Genomic DNA, 8,004 nt, shown 5'->3' with positions numbered 1-8,004 from the left:
TGCGTTGGTCTTCCCGCTGGCTTGTATTTCTTTGGACTACAGTCCTGTGAATTTATGTACCACAAAAAGTGCTTCTTCATAATGATAGATTACACTTGATAGATCTGTATTGTGGTCTATACTCAGGTATACTGTAAAGTCCTTTTTTCTGTGATGTCATTAAGGACCTGCATCGTTACAAGGGGTATCTTTGACTAGTGATGCACTGTTGATTGGACCTCTATGTTGGTACCGTGGATTTATTACTGTCAATGACACCACTTGTGAGAGAAGTGAGCTGTCATCACTCCAATTTTCTGTTATGTTTGTAGTTGTATCGTTTTGGAGCACCTGAGTTCTATATTTTAATCATTTCACATTAAAAGCTAAGTTTTATATTGATTCAACTGTGAATATTCGGAAATATTCGGGAAACCCGACGGAAATGTGTCCGACAGACCCGATGTGCCCCAATGATCCACATTTATTAAAACTAGTGCAGTCTGTACTATGTGCAGTTTGCCGGTGTAGTGTGCAGTGCGCGAGATTCAGGATTTCTGGCGCACGTTCTTCATTAATCTGGCGCCCCCCGCACTGCTCAGGAAGTGTGCACCATGCTGCAAAAGTGTGATACACTAACACACCCCTTTTGATGCACATTGGGGCACATTATTTAGGACAGTGCGCCAGTTTTCTGTGGGACTTAAATACCTGCTTGCACAGTTATTTAAGAAGTGTAAACGCCACTAAGTTTGTAGGTACTAGGAGATTAAATGTAACCTACTGCACCCTTGGAACTTGTTAAATTGTCAAATTACAGGTTGCTTTTCGCTTAAAAAAAATTGACTAGGAACCTACCTTGTAAATCAATTTGGTTCAGACTTTTTTATGTCACTTTTTTTTCTGTGTTAATTGTCTGTTTGTGTATGGTGCGTTTTTTTTTCCCTTTGTCTTTGTTAATATTGTCTTTCTGTGATAATTAAAAATAAAAATAAGTGTACACGCCACTGTCATGAGAACCTTTTGTGGCGCAGTTGGACTAGGCATCATGCGACACAAATTAGGGGGCATTCCAGTGCTACGTCGGACCGTACGGCAGATTTAACATGCAAGGTCCCACGCTCTATGTTAACCCCTTAAGGACGCAGCCATTTTGTAGCTTAAGGCTCAGCCCGATTTTTTGGATTCGGACTTGCGTCGCTTTATATGGTTATAACTTTTGAACACTGTTACTTATCAAAACGATTCTGAGATTGTTTTTTCCCCACATGTTGTACTTCATTTTAGTGGTAAATTTTGGCAGATAAGTTTTGCGTTTATTTACAAAAAAAAGAAAATATGATAAATTTTTTGAAAAATTTGCCATTTTCGAAATTCTAAATCATTGCGTTTTCAGGCAGATAGATTTACCACCTAAATAAGTTGCAGAATAACATTTCCCATTTGTCTACTTTACATTTTCATAATTTCTGAAATGTCTGGATAATTTATTTTGATGTTACGCGGCTTACAAATAGAATATCGCTTTTCCGGATTTTCAGAATTGACTATTTTGGGGATAAATACAGTTTTGAATGAAATTTTACATATTTAGCATCAAAACACCCTATATAACCAACCCATTTTCAAATCTGCACCCCTCAAGCTATCAGAAACAGCTTTTACGAAGATTGTTAACCCCTTGAGATCTTCATAGTAATTGAATCAAAATGGGGGTGAAATTTAGAATGGTCATATTGTTCCCTTATACGTTCATTTAGCACTAAAATTTACACATTTCCAAAATATAAAAAGAGAAATCCCACCATACAATTTGTTCTGCAATTTCTCCTGAGTACAAAGACCCCCCACATGTGGCTGTGACTTGTTTTATGGGCGCACAGCGAGGTGCAGAAGGGAAGGAGGGCGCTGCAGCTGCCAGGATTTTAGTTTTCTCGTTGCCCCCTTTTGAAGGCTATAAAATTTTCGCTTTTTCATTATTTGGGTCATGTGACGGCATTTTTTTTGCGGGATGAGATGCTTTTTGGTGTTCACCGTATAGACTAATAATCCTGTTATCTTTATTCTATGGGTTGATACGATTACGGGGATACCAGACATGAATATATTTTCTTACGTTTTACTAAATTTGTCAAACAAAACCCGAATGTGGGGAAAAATCTATCATTTATGTATTGCCGTCTTCCAAGTGGCATAACATTGTTACTTTTTTGGCTACGGAGCTGGTTGATGGCTTGTTTTTTGCGGGACATGTTGTACTTTGCACCAGTATCATGTCTGAGTACATATGGTTTTTTGATCGCATTTTATAGCATTTTTTGTGGGATTGAAAAGGTAAAAATCATAATTTTTGGAGGGTTTATACCAGTTTTATTTTACGGCGTTTATCGTGGGGGTTCAATAATGATTTACTTTTATTCTACGGGTTGTTACGGACGCGGTGATACTATATATGTGGGGTTTGTGTTATGATTTAGACTTTTTTTGAGTTATATGTCTCTTTATATGTTTTGGGAGTTTGGGGCATTTTTAGTGATTTATTACTTTATTTTTTTATTGAATAACTTTTTTTTTTTTACTTTTTCACTTTTATACCATGGGACATGAAGAAGCAATCTTCTGATTGCTTCTTCATGATAATATTCTGCAATACTGATGTATTGCAGAGTATTATCAGTGTCAGCCTATGCACTTGCAGATCGGACCCCAGAGTTACTATAGCAACGATCGGCGCCCCCCGAAAACGGTTCAGGGGGGGCCGATCGTGGAGGAAAGACCCCCCAGATGCAGGTTAGATGCAGCGGTCGCGCTGACCGCGGCATTTAACGGGTTAAGCACCCGCGATCGGAGACAACTCCGATCGCGGGTGTTACACTGGGGTGCCGGCTATTAGTTACAGCCGGCACCCCGTGTTTCCCGATGCCGGTTCGGCTCTGATCCAGAGCCGAGCCGGCATAAGCGCCGTGGCGGATATATCCGCCACTGAGCGCTAAGTCACGCGCCACGGAGCGTGAAGGGGTTAAAGGTGCACAAAAAAAAAAACTGAATGTGCACCAGAAATCCTGAATCTGGCGCCCTCTGCACACTTCACAGGCAAACTTCATTTAGTGCAGTTTGCACTGTTGTTAGTAAATGTGCCCCTTTTTTCTGTCTTGTCGGACACAGAGCAGCCGTGACACAAAACTGATGCAGACACTTTTTAAAACATGTACCATACAAGCAGTTTACATATTCTTCAGCGCAAAGCCAGACAGAAAATGCTTTAATAAATGTTAGCTTGTGTCTACAGTTGATGGGGCATCCTGGTTCCAATTCAAACCGTGTGTCACATTTATAACTGCAATTTGACAGAATTGTGTTGCGGCAAAAAAAAATTGGTGCACACTTCCAAAACAGTGCAAAGTGCGCCAGATTAATGAAAACTGTTCCAGTATTTAATAATCTGTTGCACTCTTCACATTAGTGCAGTTTGTCTCACTAATGTGCAGTTTGCGCCAGATAATCCAATAGTGGTGCATTTTTATTAAAGTGTTTGCACCAGTTTTCTGTCTGACTTGAACGTGCAAACTGCTTGCACATGTATTTATAAAGTCTCTGCGCCAGCACTGTATACAAAAAGATAGACAAAATGTGCACCTACAGGGGCGTGTAACCGCTTAGTCAGAGTTTGCGTCACATTTATTACTGATGTGTGCCACAATCCTGTCTGTGCCACAATTCTGCAGCATGAACAAAGTGCACCAAAAAAGAATTGTACATGGTGCACCAGATTAGTGAAGACCATGCGCCACTCCACAGGCAAACTGCACATAGTACAGACTGCACTAGTTTTGATAAATGTGGGCCCGTGTCACAAGCTCTTAGTTAATCTGCTCTGTTTTCAGGATGTGACACAGTTGCACCTTTTTTTTCTTGGCGCACTTTGCTTCATTGATGTTGCGACAGAATTGTGTCGAATCACAGTTTTGGACAAAGTGCAAAGTCACAAAAGTGGCGCTAACTTTTAATAAATAAATATGCAAGTTAAAAACACCCTTTTTTTTGTAAGCTTGCGCAGACACAATAATATATCTGGGCCATTGATTGCAGTTATTTTTGTGTTTTCCCAGTTACCATACATGTCTCAGTAAATCAAAGGCAGCACAGGAGACACAAGTACTAAGGCTGCAGGGCACAGAACAATATTCTCACAGTTGCCACCTCCTTGTTAATATCTTGCGGGCATTGAGAGAAGACTTATTGTCGCCTCGGATTGGCACAACTTTCTGTACTGCAGTGCCAACAGGATGATATTTGATGGAAGTAATAAAGGATATAGAAGTTGTTTATGTCTTCTCATTATAAAATCAATGAAGAAAGGCTGAAGATGCCAGCTGGGCATTTATTGCTTAGAATTGTTTTTCCTTACCAAATAAAGGTTTGTCTGACAAATGATTCTTAAGGTAATAAAAAAATATATGCATAGGGGTTTGTGGATGTTAAATTAAACCCCATCGGTGTAAGGGTCTCTATGTAGGTGGTGCCTTTGATTTTAAGAGAAATAACCACAAACTCAATAAGGTCAGTTCTCCATGACCTACTCCAAAGACATACTTGGGTACTGTCTTCCATAAACAATGGAGGCGCACTTTACTTTACATAAAGATATTACTTAAATTACAATAAATCACTGAAAAAAATGCCAAAGTGAAACCCCCCTAAGAATAGGTCATTATAGCTCTGGACGGGGTTATTATGGTTTTAATATACCACTTATGCTTTATAATATAAAGCTAGCAAGAAGTGAAGAAGAAATTAGAATAAAAACTGATGAATAAAACAAAAAAATTTCAGCGGATTAAATGTAAAAGCTAAGAATTTGAAATGTGGTGAGACCAAAGACCCAAAATAGCTTTGTACAGACATTTGAGAAACATTTCATTAAATTGTATATTATATTTATATTATATTTATTCTACAATTTAGTGCAGAATTATTTTTGTATTATCTAGATAATGTTGTGACTGCTTCGTTTGGACACTGGAACTGGCCACACTCTAAGGGCTCATTCACACAGCCGTTCTGGGTGCATTGATCTGGTCGCATGATTTTCAGGCAGATCACTCCCCCTATAAACTTCTATGGCTCTCGGTCACGGCGCAGTGAACACGCGGTGCATTAGCTCACCTTGGCCAAGTTGAGCCCCCGGATTTCTGCTATGGAGAGAGTGGCGGGTGAAGACTGGGTCCGGTCCGGGTGAGCACATGGCAGTGGGAATGAAGCCTAAGGCCTCTTCCACACGAAGCCTAAGGCCTCTTCCACACGAAGCCTAAGGCCTCTTCCACACGAAGCCTAAGGCCTCTTCCACACGAAGCCTAAGGCCTCTTCCACACTAGCGTTGCGTTTCACGTCAGGGTGCAATGCGTGAAAAACTGACGTTTTTGGCTGCGTTTTTGTTCCATTTTTCCTTGGAGTAATTAGCGTTTTTGCGTTTTTCACGCGTGTGTTGTTAGCGTTTTTTTTGCGTTTTCGGCGCATTTTTCACGCGCGAGTCAATGGGAGAATCGAGCATTTTTCAAAGGGACCATGGTTTGGGATTAAAATGGGTTATTTAATTAAAAAATAATGTCTTCTGATAAGTTGCAAACATCTGCGATCTATTCTTCACTGTTCCCCGTGTATATTATCTCCCGACAAGTTAGCAGATGTGAAGAACAGTGAAGAATAGAATAAAAACAGTGAACACAGTGAAAACAGTGACCACAGGATCATTTAAGAGAAAAACACAGTGCAGAACACAGTGCAGAATAGATTACAGAACAATATATATGTGTGTGAAGAACAAATTGCAGATGTTTAAATACATCTGCAATGTGTTCTTCACACATATATATTGTTCTTCACATGATATTTTGGCCGCACCGTTCCGCGCGTATCTCCCGACAAGTAAGCAGATGTGCCGAACATCTGTAATCATCTGCACTGTGTTCTGCACTGTGTTTTTCTCTTAAATGATCCTGTGGTCACTGTTTTCACTGTGTTCACTGGTTTTATTCTATTCTTCACTGTTCTTCACTGTGTTTTTTTAATTAAATGATCGTTCACGAGCAGGGGAAATACTGTTATTCTGGTCACCTAGCAACCCTTACGTTTAAAACGCATTGCACTCGCATTGCACTTGCAATGATTGCGAGTGCAATGCATTCTTGATGCATCTCCATAGACTTGAATGGGGCGTGAAAATTGTGCGTGACTCGCAAAAATAGAGCATGCTGCGATTTTGACGCGTTGAATACAATGGGACAGAGTGCAATGCAAGTTCTGCGCGTCAAATGCACGCGCAGAACTCGCGCGTGAAAAACGCCAGTGTAGAAGGGGCTTAAATGCAACCATCCTGTATACATCATACACAAGTGAATTTGGCTGTGAAGGAATTTCATTGCTTAGCCTCTGGTGGTACCTAGTGGATACAACTGGTATGGTATTAGGGGTTTGTTTTAAATGCCGACAGTCCCCAGGTTACTGGAGGTTTGTTCTTAAGTTGAATTTGTATGTAAGTCGAAACTGTATATTTTATAATTGTAGTTCCACGCAAAAAAATTTTTTGCCCCAGTGACAATTGGCGTTTCCAAATTTTTTGCTGTAATTTGGTCCAAGGATTATCAACAAAGCTTCATTACAGACACCGTACAGCTGATCAGTGCAGTCTGGGGCTATAGTAACATCCAGAGAGCTTCACCAGAGGTCACAGTGGGCAGAGGGGTCCGTCTGTAACTAGGTGTCCGCTGTAAGTTGGGTGTCCTTAAAGGAAACCTACCACTTGAAGTGGCAGGTTTTTGATGGAAATACCGGGCATCAGCTCAGGGTGAGCTGGTGCCGGAGCTTATTTTTGTTAGTGTTTTAAACCGCGGTATCGCGGTTTAAAACACTTTTTAAACTTTATAGCCGGCGCAGGGAGGTACGCGCTCGGCGCGGCTCTCCTTCACTTCCTATGTAGCCGCGCGCACGGTAAGCGCTGAGCGCGTTTCCATCAGAAACCTGCCACTACAAGTGGTAGGTTTCCTTTAAGTAGAGGACCACCTGTCATTTCTGGAGATGTTTCTATTCAGCAGAAACACTTAGGGCCATTGATGTTTGGATTGTGGTTCTGTATTGGGTTGTAGAAAACTGATGTATGACATTCACCTCTCATGTTAAACTACAGTATCTTTATTTCATTGTATTATTCATTTATTGGCCTGGTGGTAGCTGACAGAGACAGAAATAAGAGTACATCTGCTCCCAGGGTACATACTGCCCTGTACTATCTTGCACCTACTTAATTACATCTTTCACAGAATTGGCAACAGGAAGAGAATTCCATGTTTTACCCAAGCAGGATACACAGGAACGCAGGATAAACAGGAGGGCTTTCTCTTCAGGGAAATGGCTTCAAGATCCGGCGGGGAATGATGGGAGCCGCCAGATTAAATGCATTCCCGGAAGTGGCCAGCCCCAATCACCTGTGCGCTGGCCCTTTAAATCTCAGAGCTCGGTCTCCCGCGCGCGGGGCCTAGTCCAGTCGAGAACAGCAGGAACGTGGAGAGGTAAGTTTGGGGCAGGGGCAGCGGCAGCGGGGCCAGGACAGGGGGCTTGGTTGCACCCACAATCCGTGACATGGATAGTGGGGGTGCCCGTGACAATTTCCCCCTGAGTAACTGCTGTCGAACTCAAACAGAAACTGCTACAGCAGTGACTCATAGCAAAGGGGATGGGCTAGACTCCCTAACACAAATAAGGGGAGTATGAGTTCTAACCTACAGCCCGACTTTTCATATATATAACACAAACCTACTCACTGTCCATTCCCACCTCAACTCCATCAGATTTGCATTCCCTTGATTTTGCCTTCAGATATTCTTTTATTTTATTATTGTCCAAAGTTCCTAGAATTGAACTGAATCTTGTTATACAGCTTAATTCATTATTACTGGTGGAAAAATAGACAAATGACTAGATAACTGTATGCCAGGGATGCCAGCATCTTCCAAATTCTGAAATACACCA

The sequence above is a fragment of the Engystomops pustulosus genome, chromosome 6 (genome assembly GCF_040894005.1).
Source record: "Engystomops pustulosus chromosome 6, aEngPut4.maternal, whole genome shotgun sequence".
Lineage (NCBI taxonomy): Eukaryota > Metazoa > Chordata > Amphibia > Anura > Leptodactylidae > Engystomops > Engystomops pustulosus.
The sequence above is the reverse complement of the archived record's forward strand: the minus strand, read 5'-3'. Positions refer to the sequence as shown.